This window comes from Stenella coeruleoalba (assembly GCF_951394435.1).
Source record: "Stenella coeruleoalba genome assembly, chromosome: 7".
NCBI lineage: Eukaryota > Metazoa > Chordata > Mammalia > Artiodactyla > Delphinidae > Stenella > Stenella coeruleoalba.
Genome location: NC_137153.1, coordinates 113,428,201 through 113,450,694, shown reverse-complemented (window position 1 = coordinate 113,450,694; position 22,494 = coordinate 113,428,201). Strand labels below are relative to the sequence as shown.

Sequence of the window (22,494 nt, the reverse complement as noted above, 5' to 3'; positions counted from 1 at the left end):
ACGGGTCCTGTCCGGGGAAACGGGGACAGCTCGCCACTGCTCAGAGCACCGCTGGTGAGCTGGGGGCGGTTTTCCTTCCTGTGGAAACAAACCCATTTCAATATACACGGGAGCAGGTCCTCCGTTAGGGAACTGCTGGAGCCTCCAGCACTAACACCCAGCCAGGGCCTGGCACCTGGGCCAGTTCGGAGCCGGCAGTCATGAAAACCTTCGATGGCTGGGCCCTGTCCTGAGCTTTGTGTGCATTCTTTCATCTTCTCCCCTGAGCAGCCTGGAGGAGGTAACACTGGGCCCATTGTACGGACGAGGAAACTGAGGTTTGGGAGGTAAAGGGCCTTGCCTAGGGCCATCAGGCTAAGGGGCAGAGCAGGGCAGAAACCTGAAGCCCTTGCACTGGCCCAGCTCCCTGAGCTCGTCCTGGTGGGGCTGGGGAAAGTGGGACTCCACAGCCTAGGGGAAGGCAGACGCCGGAGGGCAGCCAAACACGCAGGCCACCCCCTCCCGGTTATCTGAAAAGTGGTGGCTGTGCAGAGGAGGCTCGGGCAGAGCCTAGGAGGGGAAAGAGGAGACACTGGGCAAGCAGGCAGAGCTGGCCAGCTCCGCTTACCACAGCTGCCCTGGAGGGTCCGGCCTCGACACTGCCTGCACACGCCTGCCCTGGGCGCCCTCCATTCTGGACGGTGGCCAAGCCACCTTCTCAGTCACCCTCCATCCAAGGGGAAAGGTCTCGGGAAAGACGAAAAACAGATGGGCCACTCCAGGTGTCCCCAAAGGATGCTTCTTACAGTTCACACGTTCAATAAAAATATATTAAACACAGCAGGGCAGGTGGTAACGGCAATGACTCCAGGGCGAGAGCGTCCTGGGTTCAGATCCTGACACAGCGCTTAGCGAGCGGTTTGGTGACCTTGCACAAGTTCATTCACTCCTTCAAGAAGCCTTAAAGGTGTGGCACTGGGATATGCTAGTCACCCTCACGGCCGGGGCCCTCGTGGGCTTGCAGGCTAGTGAGAGAGAGAAACTCAGTAATAATAACCAACAGACGTGTTATTGCAAACTGTGCTAAGTGCCATGAGGGGAAAGAAGAACAAACACGGGAGACTGATTAGGAGTGGGGAGGTGACATGAAGCAGGGCGTGAAGGAGCGGAGCAGGGACGTAGAGGAGGGACTGGTCAGCCTGGGGAGGTGCCGGGGGAAGGCTGCAGGGAGCACCCAGGCCCAGAGCAGGGCAGGCCTGCAGGTCGGCATCATCAAATCCCGGGAAGGGCCACGGGCCAGGGTGCTGCCGGATGCTTGTCCTGCCAGGTTCACGGCTGCCGGGGCCAGGAGGGCAGGTGGTGGGACGGGAAGAAGGCAGCCGAAGCCCCGCAGAAGGAGAGGTCTACCCGGGGCTTCGACCGGAGCAGAAGGGACCCAAGGTCACCAACTGGAGAGATGCTTCAGAGGAGGATCGACCGGACAACATGTTCATTCATTCATTCATTCACTTGTCACTTCTCTTATTCATCCAGCATCTAGCTGCCAGGCGCTAGGACAGAATTCTAAACAAGGCCAACAGGGTCCCTGCCCTCAAGGAACCTACAGTCTGGTGGGAGAAACAGCCCACAGAAAAGAAGTGAAAATCATGATCAACCACGATGAGTTGAAGGAAGGAAATAAACAGGTGATGCAGCAGAGGATGAAGGGGGCAGGGCCTCCCACAGCAAGAAGGGAGCTCACGGCTCCTCTGAGGGAGAGACTTGAAGCTCTGGAAAGATCCTGCAGAGGCGTCGGTGCAAAGGCCTGAAGTGGATGCAGTGGGGCCCACCTGATGCCCCTGGACCTCGGTTCTCGGTCGTGACAGATGTGCCAGGCTGCTGTCCTTGGAGCTATCCTGCCTCATGGCGGCTCCCTTCCCCCCACCCCAACCCCCGCTCCTGGTTGGTACTCATAGCTAAACATACAAGTGTTTAAAGATTTGGTTAACGCAGAGAAGATGCAGAGCTGTGTGGCGGACGTCTCGGGTGGGGCTGCGGCGGGGAGGTCGGGGCTGGATTCCACAAACCCCTGACAGAGGAGAAGAAGCTGGGTGGGGGGGGGGGGGAGGACCGCCCCAGGCACCCCCACTCAGTCAGGGGTGTCCTTCTCTTTACAGTACTGACTGGTTCTCAGCACAGTGCATCCTCCAGCATCTTCCAGACAAGAGGCCCCAGGGGCCCCAGAACTGTCTCCATGGCTCCGGGGGGCAGGGCCAGCTCCTCTCCACCGTCTTAGACAATCCCCTTTGGGGGCACGTCCCGAGCCCCTGGCACCGCTTCCCAGAGAAGGGAGGAGCCCCGGGCAGGGCCCAGCAAGGCCAGAACGGAGGCAGCAGCCCTCTCTCTGCCTGTCTTTCTCTCTGACTCTCTTCTGTTCTGGTCCAAATCTCCCAGAGAGAACCAGAGTGGCCCAGGCGGGATTAGATGCCCAGCCCTCCAGTCAGCTAAGGCCCAGGACAGGGTCACCCAGAATGAGCATGGCCGGCAGGAGCCACCAGGAGGAGGATGACGGTGGTTTTCTGAGGGGCTCCCTAATCGTGTTCCTGAGGTTTAACAATCAAGGTCCTGCCTAAAAAAGAGTGAGCGTCCTGCCCCTGAAGGGGCGACAGCACGCAGAATGACCTCCAAGTGGAATTTTAACAGAGCTTCTCTGGTTCTGGACACCTTCCCCCTTCTTCTCATTGGGTCGCCCCCAGGGGCCACAGGGAAGGGGGCAGTGGCTGGTGAGGCAGCAGTTTTCACTGTGGACTCCCAGAGGCCCTCTGAGCATCAGCCAGGAAGCGAGGTCCCTAAGAGGTAGCGTGCAGAGGCCGGGCCACTCCATCTGGCGGGGAGCTGGACGGCCTCAGGCCGCACCCTGCACACATGCTTGTGGGCACACACGGAGCCACACGCAGAGGCCCTGTCACGTGCGTGTGGACAAACACAGACATCCGGGCCACGCCGGGAGCCTGAGCCCAGGAGCACGGCCATGCACGCCCATGCACAGAGGCCCGGGGGGAGGCCCGCCTCCCTGCCGCCTGTCTCCCTGAAGGGAATTGTGCTCTCCAGGCAGACGGGCTGCTCCTTCCTCCAGCTCCTGCAGCAGCAGATGGGGAACCTGGGCTGTGCAATCTTCCCTTCTCGGGCCTCTGTTTCCTCACTTGCCATGGCAACACAGGCTCCCAGAGCTGGGGTCAGGATGGGGGTCATAAGGGAGTGCCCTCGCCATGTTCCCCTTTCCCTGATGAGAATCACACCTGGCCACACTGAGCGGTGGGCCAGATGAAGAGTAGGAGGTCAGAGTGGCTTCCTGCCAGGAGGCCCCTTAAGAATCCAGCTTTCAGAGGGCTGGGCTCCAGAACCTCCCCACAACCCTGGCTGCGACATAAAACAAGTCACTGGCGTAATCCCAGCCAAACTGGCCTCTCGCGGATCAGCTAGGCCGCGCTCCCCAGGCCTAATTATCCCATATTTGGTCAAGAAGCCATTAATACAGCACCTCGGATGTCAATAACCATTTCATGAAAAAGTCGGCGTAATTTATGAGATCAACACTGGTTAGCAAAATTAATAAATATTTCATTCGGCGAGATTTATCCCAGCGTGCTCCCGACAGGTGGACCGAGGGCCCTCGGGCAGCCCCGGGGAGCCAGCCGTCGGGGGAGAAGAAGGCCCGGCTCTCACTTGGGCCGATAAACATTTACCTCAAATTCTATCGCCATAAATCCACAGGCTGGATGAGGGAGTCCAGTAAAACCTGACTTAACATTATGTTCTGGCCATTAACAATATTTATATAGATGTCACTTCAGGGAGGCTTAGAGTTGCCAGGCAGGGCCCAGCGGCCGTGACGGAGCGCGCTCAGGATCCTCTCGGAAGGTTTGTGGCCAGGGAGGCCTCGGGCAGCGGGAAGAGCCCCAGACTGGCTCTCAGACAACTCTGGGTGACCTGGGGCCAGTGTCTCTGCCTTTCAGAGCCTCAGTTTCCTCATCTGTAAAATGGGAGTGTTCACAATAGCCATCTTGTGGCCTGCAGAGAGGATTAAGTCCTATAACACAGAGTAAGCCCCTGGCACATGGTAAGCACTCTGTATATGGACTCTGCTCTAATAATCATTATTAGTAGAGGCAGCCGGAGCACTCGGCCCTCCGCTCTGATCAGAAGAGCTGCTGTGCACCTGGTATCTATAATCCCACAATGATCCTGCAGAGTGAGCACTCCTGATACCCCCACTTTCCAAAGGGGAAAACTGAGGCTCAGAAAGGTAAAGTGACTTGCCCAGGGGGAGCCAGCAGGAAGTGCTGGAATCGGACTCAAATCTGGGTCTGCGACGCCAAGCCTCCCCCTTCGCACCACTTTGTCCCCCAGCCTGGAAGAGCCCTGGCCGCGCGTGGGTACCAACCAGGCTCTCAGTGAGCACCCAGCAAACACCACCCTGCTGCTCTCTACCCTCCTGGCAGCCAGCCTGGAGCCCTGGGCAAACAGACCGGGCCCGGGCGGATGCCGGAGCCTGCTGTGGTTAAAGAACTTTCCAGGAGAACCAATTAGTTTTCCATGGAGAACTTTCCACCAGCATTGATTTTCACTCTCCTCGCCTAGGGTAGATTTGATTTGCGAGGAGAAGCTCTTCCAGGGGGCAGAAACGACTGTGTGAAATAAAAGCTCCAAATGTGACAGGCTCATCTGCTGCGGAGGCTGGAGCCGGCGTTGCAGGGGCTGGGAACGGGGGCCAGGCCAGGGGGCAGGGGGTGGTCCCTCAGCGACTCTGGCACAGAATCACCCTTCCACACACGTGGCCTTGAGGCAGCAGCCCCAAGACAAACGGCAGCTCTTGCCCGGCTCCCCCTGAAGGCAAACGGGCTGCTGGATTTGCCCTCTTACCTGAAAGTCTTCATTAAACCGCAACTCAAAAGGAGGCCTGGGGGGCTTCCCTTCCCTGGTGGCGCAGTGGTTGAGAGTCCGCCTGCCGATGCAGGGGACGCGGGTTCGTGCCCCGGTCCGGGAAGATCCCACGTGCCGCGGAGCGGCTGGGCCCGTGAGCCATGGCCGCTGAGCCTGCGCGTCGCGTCCGGAGCCTGCGCGTCGCGTCCGGAGTCTGCGCGTCCGGAGCCTGTGCTCCGCAATGGGAGAGGCCACAACAGTGAGAGGCCCGCGTACCAAAAAAAAAAAAGGAGGCCTGGGGAGCCGGGATTCCAGGGCAAGTCTGTACCCTCATCCTTCACCATCCTGATTCCCAGTCATTCGTCTTCACTGAGCTTCTGTCCTTGACTCAGACGTTCTTTTAACAAGCCTGGGAAGTGGGGAAACAGAGCCTGGCTCGTAGAAAATGTTCGATAAATGTTAGCGAAGATATCATTATATCCCATTTTACGGACAAAGAAACCAAGGCTCACAAGGGTTGGGCGGCTGTCCTAAAAAGAGAGGCCGAGCCAGAACTCAAAGCCAGATCTGGCTCTAAGTCCCCCTGCCCTTTGTTTGCTCGTCCATCCGGGTCCTGAGTGGGAGGCGGCACAGGGGAGGGGCTTGAAGGGAAAACAGGAGATAACAAGCTTTCCACACTCACCTGCCCCTGAGCTCAGGGTGGTGGGTGGAAGTGAGAGAAGCCGTGAAGACCCAGTCTCCCTGCCTTTGCAGAGCCATTCACTCCTTCGTTTATTCATTCAACAGTTTCATTCAGTAAACAAATACTGAGCTCCTGTTCCGTAAATAACGTGCCAGGAGCTCTCCCAGGCACCAGGGGTACAGCAGTGGACAAAGCCGACATTCTTGCGGGGGAGACAGACATGAAACAGCAAATAGAAGATGTATCGTGTGCCAGAGGGTGACAGGGTGGTCACAGGAGGTGGCGGGACCTGTGGGCCTGGGGGCACGGGGTTCACTGACCGGGGAGCCGAGGTGGAGCCCAGAGCCACGTCCAGGAGGGAAGGAAGGAGAGGAGTTCTGGGCAGAAGGAACAGCAAGTTCAAAGGCAAGGCAGCTAGTGTGCTGGGGGGAGGGGGAGGTCCAAGAAGGATCCACCTACAGAGATAAAGGGCTGTCACTCTTCCCTCCGGTGACAGAGAGGGTGCTGGCAGGGGTGTGGAGCTGCCTCAGCCCTTGCAGGGAACTCGGGCTGCTGAGTGGAGAGTGAAGGGGGATGAAGGCCAAAGCGGGGAGACGGGGATGCATTTAGGAGGCAAGCAGTGGCCACTGTCACCTGGTCTAGGGTGGAAGCAGAGGCGGAAGTGAGAAGCAGTTTACTGTGACATATTCGCTTTCCACGGGGGGCTTGGACGTGGCGCATGGGAGAAAGCGGAGTCCAGGATGAAGGGCAGGGCCTGACTGGCCGTGGCCTGAGCACCTACTAAGTGTGGCCAGACCGGAAACAAAGAAAGATCCAATAAAGCACGAGGAAGGGGGAAGGGCCAGAAGGGGGACAGAGGGTCGGGCACTCTGTCTGGCATCCGGAAAGGCATGTTGATGGAGGAGGGGGAAGGGTGGGAGCAGGGGGGCAGAGGGATGGAGAGGGAAGAGGTACTGAGGGATGAGGCCCCACCACCTCCCAGACAGGAAGGAGGCCCCACCGTGTGGCCAGGACAAGGGGCTCAGGGGTGGGCAGGCCAGTGAGGCGGCAGTTCAGGCCGGCAGGACCTCTGGGTCTGGAACACTCAGAGACCAGGGAGTGAGGACAGCTCTGATGCCCCAGCACCGACTTTGAAGTGGGCCCTGAGTCAGGTTCTTCATTCGTGACCCCACCTTGTGAAGGCGGTGCTGTCACTGTCTCCGTTTCATGGATGGGTAGACCGGGGCCCAGAGAGGCCAAGTGCCTGCCCAGGGCACGCCACTGTATACAGTAGCTCAGACGTGTTTCAAAGTCAAGGGTCTCTCTCCCTGCACCTCCACCTCTCCCCCCACCAGCAGCTGGAAGGCTGGGGGCTGTGAAGGGGAAACCCCTGGATGCTGGGCAGGTGAGAAGATGCCCGCTCTGCCTGATTCAGGCTGGGGCAGCGGGGGCCTGGCACAGGGATCCTCAGCACAGGCAGGACCTCCACGGGCATCCAGAAATGCTCAGAGGAAGGCAGGGGAGAAGGCAGGATGGGGACAGAGACTGAGGAACCAGGATGCGGAAAGCACGGGGGCCTGCTGCCCGGCCCACACGGCCCGAGGGTCAGACAGACCCCAGCTGAGGGACCCGGCCATCTGTGGGGTGCTCTTCCCGCATCGTCTCGTTGCCACGGCCCCCCAGTCCTGAGAAGGAATGCGGAGCCCTGCCTGCACTTCACAGCTGAGGGGGCGGGCAGAGTCCCCACCCGAGGTTACACAGCCAGAGGTGGCAGAGCCAGGATAGAAACTGCGTTCGAGGGTTTCAGGGGCCACCACACATCCTGCTCTGGGCCAGCCGAGGAGGCGCAGGCAGGGGGGCACTGCTCCAGACCTGGGAGGGCACAGGGCAGAAGTACCGGGGCCTCTGTCATTCCTGTCCTGGAATCACACCAGTGCAACCCCAGTGGGTGAGACCACCTCTCTGACCTCAGGGCTGATGAGAGCACAGGCCTGTTGGGCGGGTGGGAACACAGAACGGGATCAAGCACGGGGGCCTGTTTGTGCCTCGCGTGGAGTCGCTCTTACTGCGCAGCAGCCCTGCTCACTCTCGGCCTGGCTCTGCCCAGTGTCCCCTGGGCTGTCATGAGCCTCCCTCTAGAGTTTGATGAGGACCTGGGGCAACCCTTTAGGGGATGCAAACATGAAGGGCGGCCTTGGCTGTGTGGTCTTGGGCCAGTCACTGTCCCTCTCTGAGCGCCAGGTTTTTTCTCTGTGAAATGGGCTTACAACTGTTCAACTGTTTATTGACTAAGTACCTACACTGGGCCTGTTTGAGGGGCTTTTGACACATCAGTGAACAGAACAGACAGAGCTCTCAGCCCTCACTAAGCTGACGTCCAAACCGGGAAGATGGAGCATAAACAAACCTAAGAGATGAGTAAACAATGACCACATTGGATGAGCACTTGGGAACAAAGGGAAAGGAGAGCAGGATGAGGGAGGTGGGGGCAGGTTATGAGATTAAATATGGTGTCAGAGTAAGGCCCCGGCAAAGGGGCGAGGTCCCAGGAAAGACGTGACGGAGGTGAGGGAGGGAGCCATGCAGGTACCTGTGGAAGACTGATCCAAACTGAGGGAAAGGCAAGTGCAAAGACCCTGAGGCAGGACTCTGCCCCAGCAGGTGTTTGAGTAGCGGAGGAAGGCCCACACATGTGGCTGGAAGAGCTGGGGGTGTGTTGGGGGGAGGGCTCTGGAACAGAGAAGAAGTAGGTGGCAGAGCATGTGGGACTTTGGTTCAGTAGAGAAACAGTGGTGAAACCCAGGGTGGCAGTGAGGAGTCTGTGAATTAATGCATGTCAGGCATTTAGTGCAAGTCGGCACATAGCAAGTGCTCAATTAATAGGAGTTAAGATTTTTGCTGCTTCTAATTAGACGATCCCTAACCCTTTTCTGGGGGAGTGTGGGTGACTTCGGGTCTCACCTCTGTGGGCAGGGGCTGGATTTAAGTGGCCCAGCCTGTCCCCCCATGGGCTGGGGTCTTCTCCCTCCCTCAGCCTCTTGCGACTTTTTTGAGGCCTCTCTGGCCCTCGAGCCTTGGGAAGTTTGGAGAGTAGGGGGGTGAGGTCACAGTCACAGCAGCATTAAATCAGACCCCGGCTCCAGAAGAAATCGCACCAAGAAGTTGTTAATACCTTTATTATGGGCTGAAATGTATTCACGATATTAAAAGACATCCCATTTCTGCCCCCCGTGTCACATCTGAGATGTAGCGTAGATAAATGATACATCACCGCTCGAGATCTACCGAAACCATTAGTAACCATGACATTTTGACGTCAGATTTTAAAAAATTCCTAAGTAATCTTTTTGATTTATGAAATGCTGTCTGGGTTCATCGAGAGAGATCTCAGATTTATCACCGCCTGGTTAGAATTATTAATGATTTTCAATTTGTAAATCTGAAGTTGAGAAAGTCTGTAGGCTCTGGATGAAAACTCCTGCCGATGAAGGCCCAGATTCCTCCAGCCAGAGTTTAGCCCACGGAGAGATGGGCCTTCTCTCCAGCATTCTGTACACTTGACATCATCTCTCAGCAAACCCTGTCTGTCTGCAGCATGCAAGATCGTGGGGGGATCAGCTGCAGGACCTGCTCTAGGCAGAATAGCAGTCCCACTTCACAGAGCAGATGTCCACTCCCCTCCCCGCCAGACACCCATAGGCCTGGACTCCAGCCGATTTAGGCAGAGGTGGTCAGGAGGGACGTAGCCAGGGCAGCACACAGCCCCTGCCCTCCTTGGGTCTAGCTCAGGCCGCAACTCAGCGGCAGGCCCCTCATGCCACTGAGAAGCCTCGGCCGGTCCCTCCTTGCCAGGCAGCAGCCACACAGGCCACGCTTGTGGCAGAGCCCCCAGCTGCCAGCAGTGTCCCTGGATGAGAGGCCACTGCGTCTCGTCACCTCCATCCCCATCAAGGCCTCCACCTGCCCTCCACGTCTCAGAAACTACCCTGAGCTGGGCTGGAGGCAGAGAGCAGCACAGTTGGAACCCTGGAGCTAGGGTCTGGTCCCGCCGGGCTCCCGCCCAGACCCAAGTCGGGCTCATCACTCCAGCCTGTGCCCCAGGCCACGCTGGACAGAGTCCCAATGCCCATGACTCTCACCCGGGATGAGTGGTAGATCCCCAGGGGAGATTTTACAAATGCCAGTGCCCAGGTATCACCCCAGACCAACTGAATCTCAGCTGCCAGGAGGTTCCAATGTGCTGGCCACCACTGCCTATTTCAGACCTCACTAGTTCCCTCCAGGGCCAAGGAAGTCTCCAGCCTCTGTTCCCACCCACTCTGGTCTATCCTCCCCACAACTGTCCAAGTTCTCCTGACTGTGCCACGCCCCTGCTCACACCTTCTGTGGCTCCCATAGGCCCCGGGAGGAAAGCAATCTTCCTACTCAGCCCTCCTGAGGCCTGCAGGGGGCCAGGGTCTGCATGAGGCCGTGCAGGGAGCCACCTGCAGGACACAGCAGACCTGGAGTCCTCTTCTCAGGCCTGTCCTCAGGAACCTCCACCTTCCAGCTTCCCCACTGGACTCAGAGCCTGGCTCCAGAGCCACCCTCCTACCTGGGCAGGGAGGAAGGTCCCATGGGGTGGGGGTCCCTGAGGAGCAAGTTTCACCCACCACTTGACAGGGCTTCAGGGCTCTGCTCTCCCACCCCTACAACCCAGGTGTGACTGAGCCTGTTTCCTGACCCATAAAATGGCAATAATGAAATTCCTGATCCCTGGAGCTCTGCAGAATTTAAGCCACTCTCACGTGGCCAAGCTCAGTGCCAGCCCACAGGGAGCCCCCAGAAGCACACAGCTGCTGTTGGCATCATGGCTGTTGATGCGACCCGGGAGAGGGTGTGTGGTGAGGCCAAGCCTGAAAGTTTTATCCTGCACTGGGTTCAAGTCCTTGAAGCTCTAGTTGCTGGACCATGACCTTGGCCTCTCTGGGCCTTAGTTTCCCTGATACTAGGGCCCATTCCTCCCACGGCCCTGTCATGCCAGGCTGCCACTCCTGCCCCTTTCTGTGTGGACACAAGTTCGCTTTGGCAGCAACAGCCTCTCCTCCTATCTGCCCCGGCCATCGTCCTCAGCGTGAATGACACCCTGACAGAGACAAATATGTAGTGGCCTCACTTTTTTTTTCTTGATCCACAATTCAAAGGGAAAATTGAAATCGTATTTCTGTGAGTTTCGGAGGCTAGAAGACGAATTTTCAATAAACGTGGGGAGATAGGTCATGCAGCGCCTACCTTTTCCTCTGGTACTGGTGAGGGTTCAGGGGCGGCAGCGAGGCCAGGAGACCAAGGCTGGAAGTGAGTGGACAGATGGAGGGAGACAAAGGGTGGACCCACTGCACCAACACGGAGGTACAGACACGGGGGAAGCAGGCCAGGACCAAGGGTGCTCCAGCGGCTTGTGGGACAACACAGAGGGTGGCTGCAGAGGGGGGCCGAGCTGCTCCGTGCCTGGTGCCCGGCACAGAGGGTCTCCCGGCAAGGAGGTCCTGAATGAATGCATGCATTAATGAATGAACCAACATGAGTGGCACACCGCCTAACGCCAGGCTCTCTCCCACCTTGATCTCATCTAATCCTCCAGGACCCCTGTGAGGGTGACACTCTCGTTCCCATTTCACAGATGAGGAAGTGGTGATGAGGAATGATGATGATGGTGGCAGTGGTGATGATGATGGTGGACATGGCGGTAGCAGAGGTGATGACCATAGTGATGATGGTGATGATGATGGTGGAGGTGATGGCGATGGTGATGGTGCATATTCCGAGCTTCTCTCGGTGGCTGGCAGTCCTCAGCATCCCTTGGCTTGCAGACCCATCACTCCAGTCTCTGCTTTGGTCTTCATATGGCCTTCTCCTTGTGTGTGTTTGTCTTTGTTTTCTCTTCTTGTAAGGACACAAGTCACATTGGATTAAGAGCCCACCCTAATCCAGTACGACCTCATCTGAACTTGACTTTACCTGCAAAGACCCTATTTCCAAGTTAGATCATATTCACAGGTTCTAGGGATTAGAACTTCACCGGCTCTTTTGAGGGGACCTAATTCAATCCATAACATAGGCCTCAGAGTTTCCATCTAGGATGTCAGCAACACCAGGGCAGGGGTTGGGGGTGTATTTTGCTCTCTGCTGCACTCTCAGTGCCTAGAAGAAGCACCTGGCACATAGTAGGTGCTCAGCAAATATTACTGAGGAAGCAAATAAATCTCCAAGGGCCTCCCCACTCCCAGGACGGGACACGCTGGCAACACCCTTATACACACCCCACGATAGACACGTGGGCCGCGCGTGGCAGAGCCGCACTGAGACCAACAACTGCACCAGGCACGCAGGCCACACCCTGGCACCCACACCAGTGCAACAGAGCCAACAGCCCCGAGTGACCCCTGCTCAGAAACACACACAAGTCACCATCCCCGCAGGGATGAGCACATGACAGAGCACACTTGCAGGCTGAATAAAGACCTCCAAAGGCTCAGTGCTCGCGACGGTGGGGCGCCAGTGATTGTCAGAGCATCAGACATCGTTTCTGATTTTGAGACCCACCAGGGGCGGAGAGACAATATTCTGGGAGTCCTCATTTTATCTTGCATTCATCGCTGAATGCTTCAAAACTCTAATAGTGTTACAATGTGTGAATTAAGCAGGTGCCAGTGGGCCAGGTGGGTGGAGTGGGGGTGGGGAGAAGGTTGCCAGGACGGAAGGTGGAGGGCAGGGGTGGCCCGAGGACTCTGAACTGCCCTCAGCTCATGGGTCCGTTTGGACAAGACATGGATCACAACTGCTCCTGTGGTTACGAATGCTTCCCCAAGGAGGTGCCTGGATTGGGTACCCCGGCAACTCTGAGCAAGGAGTGCTGATTGATGAACACCTACTGTGTGCAAGACCCTCGGGTCAGCAGTGCATAAGCAAGACCTCATCCAGTCCTCACACAACCCTGTGAGGGACCATCCCCATTTTACAGATGGGAAGCTGAGGCTCAGAGAGGAGAAGGGTGCCCAGATTACTGTGCGGTGCTGGACTCTAAAGGCCAAGCGTCCCACCGCCGCCGCCTGGCCTGGCACACTCATCGCAGGCTGCAGTGACGTGAGGTGCGATCTGGCTCCGTGGAACGAGCCCTGTAAGCCGGCGTTAAAATCCCCCCTTTACAACATCCCCTGAGCCACCATCAGGATGGCCCACTGTGAGTGTCCTGCAGATGAAGGCAGAAAACCCCAGACTGTCCATGACACTGACCGTGGATACATTTACATGCGCCTAGAGCTTCTGAAGACGACTCTTCTTGCTTCTCTTGTCCTCACCACCCTGTGATGGAGACAAGGTCGTTACCCTTGACCCCTAGCCACAGCTGAGGCTCACAGAAGGTGTGATGGTGGAGCGGTGAGTCTCGCCAGCTCGGAGGTGGGCTCAGCAGGACTGATCCTGGCTGTGGAGCTTGGGCAAGAAACTTCTCTTCTCTGGGCATGGTTTTCTCATAGGCAAAATGGGGCTAATAAGCCCAAAGAGACGATATTCACCAAGCGCTTAGCCCAGAATCTGGCCGTTAGAAATCATCACTGAGTCACTGGCGGCTGTTATTTCTCTTCTTATTATCATTAGAGGAAAATTTCCCAGAGTTTCCAGCAAATCAGCATCTTGGAAGACACTCCCATCCAGGTCAGGTTGAGGCCAAGGAGGGACGGGCAAACAGTTGTCAATCATTTGAGGCAAACTCCAGGGATGAGGGGTGCTCTGAGCTGAGCCGTGGTGGACAGGCAGTCTGCGGCTCATGGCTGTGTTACCCCAGCTTGCTGACTCTGCTGAGGGAAACAGCAAGACCACCTGAAAGAGACATAATGCAGCCTAGCATGGCCTTTTAGGGGAGATAAGAGTGTTTCTCTCAAAACTTTAAATTCAGATGCCTTGAATCTGACTGAGCAACTCCGCTTTTACAAGTTTATCCTATAGAAATGATCAGATGTGTCCCCAGTGATTTATGTTCAAGAATGTTTATGGAGCAGCGTAGGTAAGGGTGATAAACCGTAAACATCATCAGTAGGAGATTGATTAAATGAGGACCCCTCTGCCATGGAGACCATGACACCAACACCAAAGACTGCCTCAGTGTCTAGGAAGAAAATGGAAGATGTCCAGGATGTTTTTCCTTAAAAGAAAAAAAAGCAAACTTGAAAAACAATGTGTATAGAATGATGCCATATATGAGACACAGAGAGAGAGAGAGAGAGAGAGAGAGAGAGAGAGAGAGAGAGAGAGAGTGTGTGTGTGTGTGTGTGTGTGTGTGTGTGTGTGTGTGCACGTGTGTGTGTGTGTGTGTTTAAGGGAAAGCAAGGAAGCCAGGAGGGACTTCCTGTTTCAGGTCTGGCACGTAAAGGGCTTAGGAATTGCCACTTCATCCAAACAACAAGTAAAAAGCTGAACAAACTGAAAAAGCAACAATTCTTCTTAGAATCATCAGAGAAGTGAAGTCACAGGGCAAACTGCTATCCGCCAAACTGGAGAGATAGACAGGCAAATACAGTGAATCATAATTTACCAGAGCAGAAACCTACGAGTAGAAAACTTTGTGGTATTTTTCAGATACAACACCAAAGTCGTGATCCATGAAAGAAATAATTGATAAGCTGGACTTCATTAAAATCTAAAATTTCTGCTCTGTGAAAGACAATGTCAAGAGAATGAAAAGATAAGCCACGGTTTCGGAGAAAATATTTGGAAAACCCACATCTGATTAAAAAAAAACCCAATTATCCAAAATGTACCAAAACTCTTGAAATTCAACAATAAGAAAATGAGCAACATGGGGCCTCCCTGGTGGCGCAGTGGTTAAGAATCCGCCTGCCACTGCAGGGGACACAGGTTCGAGCCCTGGTCCGGGACCATCCCACATGCTGCGGAGCAACTAAGCCCATGCGTCACGACTACTAAGCCTGCTCTCTAGAGCCCGCGAGTCACAACTACTGAGCCTGTGTGCCACAACTACCAAAGCCTGCGCACCTAGAGCCTGTGCTCTGCAACAAGAGAAGCCACTGCAATGAGAAGCCTGCGCACCACAAGGAAGAGTAGCCCCCGCTTGCCACAACTAGAGAAACCCCGCGTGCAGCAATGAAGACCCAGTGCAGCCAAAAATAAATAAATAAATAAATATATAAAAATAAAAAAATAAAACTTATACAGAAATATAAAGAGCCAGGAATGACCAAGATATTGCTGAAGCAGAACAGGGCGAGAGAACTTGCTCTATAAGCTGTCAAGACCAATTGTAAAGCCAGTGCAGTACCAGCACCAAGAGAGATATATACTTTAATAGCAGAAACAGAACTATACACATAGGTGGGCACTTGATGTGGGATGGAGATGACAGTGCAGATCATTGGGGAAAAGAGAAACTTTTCAGTAAATGATATTGGGATGATTAGACCCCCTACCTCACACCATACACAAAAAACCGTAACTAAAAAGGAAAAAAGTTAGTTAATTATTCATTAAAATTAAGCATTGTACTACTGTTCATTAAAACACCCTACAAATCAGTAAGAAAAAGACAAGCATACAAAAATGGGTAAACAGCTTCAACAGGCACTTCACAGAAGACTCAAATTACAGTAAACACTCATGAAAAGTGGCACAACCTCAAGAGTAAGCATGAAGATTCACATTAAAATCACAATGACATGACATCATCAAACTAGCAGGCTGCGAAAAAATTTGAAATACCAAACTTTGGCAAGAACGTGGAAGTGTAAATCGTTACAACCCCTTTGGAAAAGAATTTGGCCTTCCCTAGTAAAGCATATACTCAATGCCAGCAGGTCCACTCCAGAGAAACTCCCGCGTGTCTGTACTAGAGGGAGCAGGGCAGCGCTTTTCCCAGGGTACCTTAGTGACCTTCCTGTGCCTCCACTTCCCCTGAGCCAGTGCTTGTGGGGAAGGGCTGATTCTCCACCACCAACCGTTCTTCCTTCTGTAAGTGGCTTCCCCAAGGCTCCCCAAATCCCCGCCTTTCCCCACACGTTGGTACAACACAATCCCACTACTCTATTTTGCCAACTTTACTTCCCCTGTCTAACCTCTTTAGAGAAGGGTGTGGACCTCAACCTGGACCCAAAGGCAACTTTCTTCCCTCTTAGATCTCTGCTTCTTCCTCTGTGAAAGGGGGCAGTGACAGTTCATGTCCCATAGGGCGTTTGGGAGGACTCAGCGGGGGCTCGGGCAGTCACTCACTGTCCTCAGGAGGTGCCCTCTCTTCTGTCTTACCTGGACCTCCACTTCCCCCCCAGTCCCCCATCCAGCCTGTGCCTTTCTCCCAGCCTAACTCAACTCATCTCTGCAGAAGCCCTTTCCCACCTCCAGCCCATAAACATCTCTCCCTTCCCTAAGCTTCCGGTTTATCCACACATCAACACATATTTCGCAAGAGTTCACCATCCAGAAGGTATCATTTTTGGTGTTGGGGAACTGTGGGGAACTCAGCAGCCCCAGCGCCTGGTGGGGAGACCACTCAGGGAGGTGTGTAGAAGGAAAAAGGCAGGGAGATCGTCCTGTAACCACCTCTCCCTCAGTAACTAGCATGGTGCCTGGCACATAGTAGGTGCTCAATGAACAGCAGTTGCCCGTCAAACCAAACAGTTGAAATGCATTGAGACTGCCCACACTCAAACATCTAGTCTGCTGCGTGTGTGTTTCGGTGGACACGCTCACGCATGTGCCCGTGAACACTGACACGTTAAACCCACCTGTACACACAGACGGGCCCGATGCATGGGCCCGCTTCAGCCAGCATCCTCACGCACATGAACATTGCCTCCTACACAAAGCTCATTTATTTTGATTTATGAATATTACAAAAATAAACCTGAGTGTCTTCTAGAGGATTCTATGATCCTGACATGGGTCCCCACAATATTGCTTTTTGCTCCTGGTTACCTGAAATTAGCAGAGTAATTCAGAATCTGCATCTTTATTTAAAAGAAAAAACTGTAGATGCAGAATTATAAAAATTTAATATGCTCCCAGGAAAATGAAAAATGAGAGGTTGTGATCTCGTCTAACACTTTCAAATGTGTTTATTAATTCATGTTTTAAATCATAAGTTTCATTCGGTGAGGGCCATGCACAGCAATAAGCCCGTTTTAAAATATTAATGAATAAACAATATTTCTCTATTGAAATATAACATGCTTCTTTGAACAATGGACCACCAGTAATAAATCAAAACCAGGAGAAAATTGCATTTCATATTTAATACAAGTTGAACTCTGCCTTTTTATAAATGATATCTTTTTTGTTTAATTGGCGTCAGTTCAGATCTAGCAGATTGCTAATAAAATTCTGGATTTCCATATTTAATGATGCGTACACTTTCTGCTGAAATTTTACCAGGAAAAGAGAATCAGCCTTTTATTATCTCCTGCCATGGTGGTGAGAGGTGAGGCCAAGGCCTTAGTCCTGCCTTGAGGCCTGGGAGGGAGCAGGCTGGAGTAGGTAGATTGAAGAGACCGAATCCCACCCAGGATCCTAAGCAGCTGATACCCCCTGGCCACCTCTCTGCTGACTGGAAGTAATCATTCCAGCCACAGGAGCCAGAGACCAGGCATCCCCTTGTGATCTGGGGTACTGTGTAACAGTAACAACGATGAGAAGGGAACCCACCCCATCCCATGGGCCAGGCATCATGAGTGCATCAACTCATTAATCTTTACAACATCCCTACTAGGAAGGTAGGAACAAATTCTCCCCATTTCATAGATGAGGAAACTGAGACCACACAGAGAAGGCAGTGACATGCCCAAGGTCACACACAGCTGGAAGATGGCAGAACTCGGCCTGACTCTTCACATCGCCTCATGCTGCTTTGAAGGCGATGAACCAACCTGGTGGCAGAAGACCTGGGTTTTACTAACAGTGAGTGAAGGGGGATGCAAGCTGGAATTTGAGTGCAAATCATCAGCACAGGGCAAGCTGTGGACTAATAGGTAATAAGAGCAGCTGACCTCAGCCCCTGCTACATGCAGGACACTTCACCTGTACCGACTCACTTGATCCTCCCTACGATGCTAGGAGGTAGGTGCTTGACAGCAAAGGAAACAGGCACAGAGAGGTTACAGGACTTGCCCAAGGACACACAGCCGGTGCGAGGCAGAGCCCAGATTCCACCCGGGTGGTCTCACTAGAAGCATCCATTCATGAGTGCTAAGTCACGGCGCTTTCCTAGCCATGGGGCCACGTAGAACCCCTGGACATCTGTTTTTGTCTCTGTGATGGGGCTAGTACCCACTTGGCTGGGCGGTGTAGCTCCCGGCAATGCACTTGGTGGGGCCCAGCTGGAAGCAGGCTCCGTGCATGACAGCTGAGTCTGTGACTGCTGAGTCATCAGGGCTGGGGGATGATGGTCCTGCTGTCCATGGGGCTGGGTCCCCAGGCCTAGGGGGGGATGTGTTGCAGGCTGTTTATTGGCCTGAAGCGCCTGTGGACACAGCAGCCTCCCGACGGGGTCCCTGGGATCCCCGGCCACTGGGGAGAAGAGCCAATGGCTCTGACTGGGGGGAAGGGCTGGCATCTGTCCCCTTCTCTGCCCAGTTCCCGCCTTAGGCTCACCAACAGTGAGCCTGCCCAACATGACAAGAAAGAGACCCTGACAAGACAGCCAGGCACAAAGAGCAGAAAATGTGGGTTTTGGTTTCAGACACACCCGGACTCACGTTCCATCTCCATGTGTATTTGGCCAAGTAGCTTCAGTTTCCTCATCTGTAAAGTGAAGAGAACGATAGAACCTTCCTCATGAGGCTGCTGTGAGGATTTGGAGAGATCCTGGGAAGGGAGGGAGCAAGCCTCCACGGTGGCACCTCTGACATTTCCGCTCGCCATGCCCCCTGGCCTTTGCACACACTCTTCCCCTTGCTTGGTCCTCCCTCCTCTGATCCTCTATCCCCTACCCCGCAACTCACTCTTTGTCTTCCTGATTCTCCTCCTGTAGGTCTCTGCTTGGACGTCCAGCAGGGGAGATAAAGCACTACATGAGGGAGAAGGAAGGGCCTGGCTCCATAGGAGGACACAGTAGTCTGGGCTCAGCCGTAAAGGACAGGCATTCACCAAGGAGACAGGTACAGAAGGATGTTCTGAGAAGAGAGAATAGGAAACTGAGGCTCAGGGAGGTTAAGTCCCTCACCCAAGGTCACACAGCTGGGCGGAGGCAGAGCCAGGATTCAAATCTGTGCCTGGGGGTGGGATCTGCTCGAACCCAGAGTGGGCCGTGTGGGCAGTGGGCTGAAGGGCCAGGAGCCAGGGCTAAGCTGCACGCAGCCTGGGACTTGGAACGGCACCCACGGGGCACAGGTACGTTTAAGGGGCGTGCCCCAGTCTTGTGCTCAGCTCTTCCCATGCATCGCGACAGCTACCTTCCCGGGTCTGTTTGCCTCCTTTAGTTACGGTGCAAGGCCCAGCCCAGCCCAAGTAGAGGGCTCTTCCTGTCCCTCACACCCAACTTTGTGATCCATAGACATGGAAAGGACCACACACAGTCTGTGACACACGTCCTGTCCACACCACAGGACACACATACTCTGGTGGCCCAGGCAATGGAGACAGAGGTAGGAGGGCTGCAAGTGCTAAGCATTTGGGGGGCAGGGGATGATTCCCCTGGTCACGTCGCCCCAGAAAGGGACCTTACACTGGACGTTCCCTTTTATCCACTGCAAGCTCACAGGAGCCTCTTTCTGTCCCACTACGAGTGGTTGCTGAAAGTGTCACATGGGGGCCTTCCCAGGGCAAACACCAGCTCTGTGGGAGATCCTGGACAGGTGATGTCATCTCCTTGAGCCCCAGGTTCCCCAACTGAAGATGGGATAATAGCACCCATGACATGGGGCTCCATAGGCGTTAAATAACATAGAAAGCACCTGGCTGAGGGCTGTTCACAGGAGATGCTCGTGAGCTGTAGCTGTCAGCCTGGAGAAGGTCCCTTTCCCGCGGCACCAATGCGTACTTTACACCCCAAACACCTCCCCACATGGAAGACTTAGCCCCAGGTCACCTTTTCCACGCAGGGAGGGTGCTGCTCTCGAACCCCGCCCTGCCCTCCTCGGCTTCTGGTCAGGGACTGGCACCAGGCTGCCACCTGGGTCAGGGCTACAGACAAGTTCTAACCTAGTTTGCAAGGCTGCCTGGTCCACTGTCCTCAGAGGCTCCCATGCTGCCCGAGTACCTCCTGTCCAACGCGTAGCTTCTCAGGCACTTGGGCTCCAGAAAGTCCTGAAAGTGTAACCAAGCAGGACCCTATGGGGTCTTGCCGGGACAGACTCCTCCTCACAGCCTCTGCTGTAGCTCCTCGCTGAAGGACCTAGAGAACAGTATCTGACACACATTTCCTGAGTTGTTTCACAGATGCTAAAACCACTACCAAATGGAAGAAATTAACTACTTGATGATCATGAGCACGTAGCTTCCACACCTGCTGGAGCCTAAGGATTGATAATGTTAACCCGTGACACCACCCTGTTACCTCACCATCAACCAATCGGAGAACTGCGCATGAGTTGATCACTTACCCTGGGATACCCCTCCCTCACCTGGCCTTTAAAAATGCTTTGCTGAAACCCGCTGGGGAGTTGGGGCTTTTTGAGCACTAGCTGTCTTGAACTCCTTGCTTGGCGCCCTGCAATAAATGCTGCACTTCCCTTCGTCACAGCCCGGTGTCAGTAGATTGGCCTTACTGTGCACAGGTCAGTGGACCCAAGTTTGGTTCGGTAACAACATAGTGTCATAGAAGCACACATGTGCCCTTGTGCATCTAACTGGATGCGTAGACAGGCCCTTTAGCCTGCAACTGGGTGTTCCAGGTGGTTTCCTGCTGTTATATTCTTTGACCTTGTGAACAGGGTGTGGGAGCCTCACTTTTCCAGTCTCGGGGTTCAGAAACCTACCAGCCTCGGGACTTCCCTGGTGGTGCAGTGGTTAAGAATCCGCCTGGCAAAGCAGGGGACACGGGTTCCATCTCTGGTCTGGGAAGATCCCACATGCCGTGGAGCAACTAAGCCCATGCGCCACAACTACTGAGCCTGCGCTCTAGAGCCTGCGAGCCACAACTAATGAAGCCCGTGTGCCACAACTAGTGAAGCCCTTGTGCCTGGAGCCTGTGCTCTGCAACAAGAGAAGCCACCGCAATGAAAAGGCCGCACCACATCGAAGAGTAGCCCCCGCTGGCCGCAACTAGAGAAAGCCCACACACAGTAACAAGGACCCAATGCAGACAAAAATAAATTTATTTAAAAAAAATGTAAAACAAAGAAAAAAAAACCTATCAGCCTCTCCAGCACCCTCACACTGCTTTCTGAATAAGGCCCAGGCCCAGGATCTTAGCCTCCTGAGGTCTAGGGCCTGATTTCATTGTGCTCGCGTCTAGATCCTAACCCATTGCTTGCACCAGAAAGGGTACCTGGTGAAAATCTGTTAAATCAACACATTTCACCCAATTAGAGGGAGACCTAAGAGCCTTGGGGTCCGAGCCATGCCTCAGTTTCCTTATCTATGAAGTGAGGGTGCCACTGGCCTCTGCTAGAGAGGTACTGAAGAGCAGAAGGGGATTATATACAAGGGCCTCCCAAATTAGCTTTTAGGAAAGGAATTACTGTTTTTTTTGAGACCTCCTCTGAATAAAGCCTTATATTCACATCTTTCCCTAAATGGAAAGATGCATCGTGTGAATTTCCAGCAAACACCGGTATGTGCTTCTCTCAGCAGGCTGGCCTGAGAGGAGACCTGAGATGGTTCTTAGAAGTGTGTGTTTCTGGACTTTAAAGATGTGTCTGTGTGTGCATGTGTGTCTGGTTTCCACAGGATATTTTTGCAAAACCACATAGCATAGCCATTGTTTTATGTACAAAGATAAGAAAGGCTGACCCATAAGCTAATTGAATCACGCAAGTAACTACTTAGCCATGGGAGAGATTCCTACAGGCAGGCTGAGAGCCCTTGTGAGGGAGGACAGCTTTGGAGGGCAATCTATTCTGTAAAGTGTAACTGCCTCAGGATTAATGGGAATGGTGGCCCTAGACCTTGTTTTACAAACTGAAATAGTAAAACAGTTGTATTTATCAGAGACAATTTGCTGCAACTGATTAACATTAATCTGATTTCCTGTGAGTCAATTTCCTGGAGATATAGTAAACAGGCCAATTACCTGCTATTGACTTCTTTTATTACAAAGATTTAGATATTTGCGACAGATGTACATGTAAATACATGGAGTTGCTGACAATGTGAATAAAACAAAAACAATGTTTAATCTGGTTAAAGGATTTCTAGTTGGTCTTACATTTTAGAAGTTTAGTTTTCAAAGGTATGTTATGAGAAGTTGTGGCTTTTTGGTTTTTTTATGGCCTTGGAAGCTCACTCTTTTGGGACAAACTTTTGCTTGTTCTTAACCCGCATCTCACAGAAGTTATGAAAGCAAGGAAGTGAATATGACAAGACTGATAATTATTTTAAAATTATCAAACAGGTCTTTCCATCCAACAGATGCTGGATGCATCATTAAGTCAGGAGAGTGTCAGCTCCAAGGACACACACAGACCTGGGTTCCAAGCGTGGCCCTTGTTGTCCTAGGTCTTTCACCTTGTGGCATCTATTTTTATGAACTTCAGTTTCCTAATCTGTGAAAATGGGGGTGATATTTTCCTTGTGGTATTCTTAGAGCGTAAGTATCAAGTGAGGACATGTGACGGTGGTCCAGGAACTGGCTGGGAGCCTGCAGAAAGTGTAGTTAGCCACTCTCAGCCTCACCTTGGTTTCTGAGTCCCTCTCTGACAGGCCACACGTTTACATGCTCAGACTGACTTCTGGGCAGGCCTTCTCCTCTGCCTGCACTGACTGGCTCACCAGGTGGGGTAAGAAACTGCATCAACATTTAATCATGAAAGCAA

The 22,494-nt window shown here is 53.6% G+C and overlaps 1 protein-coding gene across 2 annotated transcripts in view; it reads right to left on the bottom strand.

Annotated features, from left to right (window-relative positions):
• The window catches only part of MVB12B (multivesicular body subunit 12B), a 470,401-nt gene extending 465,081 nt beyond the window's left edge, over positions 1-5,320 (bottom strand). For both annotated transcript variants that reach the window (XM_079928057.1, XM_079928058.1), the window contains exon 1: positions 4,882-5,320. The gene's annotated coding sequence lies outside the window, so the exon portion shown is untranslated. The remainder of the gene's footprint in view (positions 1-4,881) is intronic.
• Between the last annotated feature and the right edge of the window lie 17,174 nt (positions 5,321-22,494).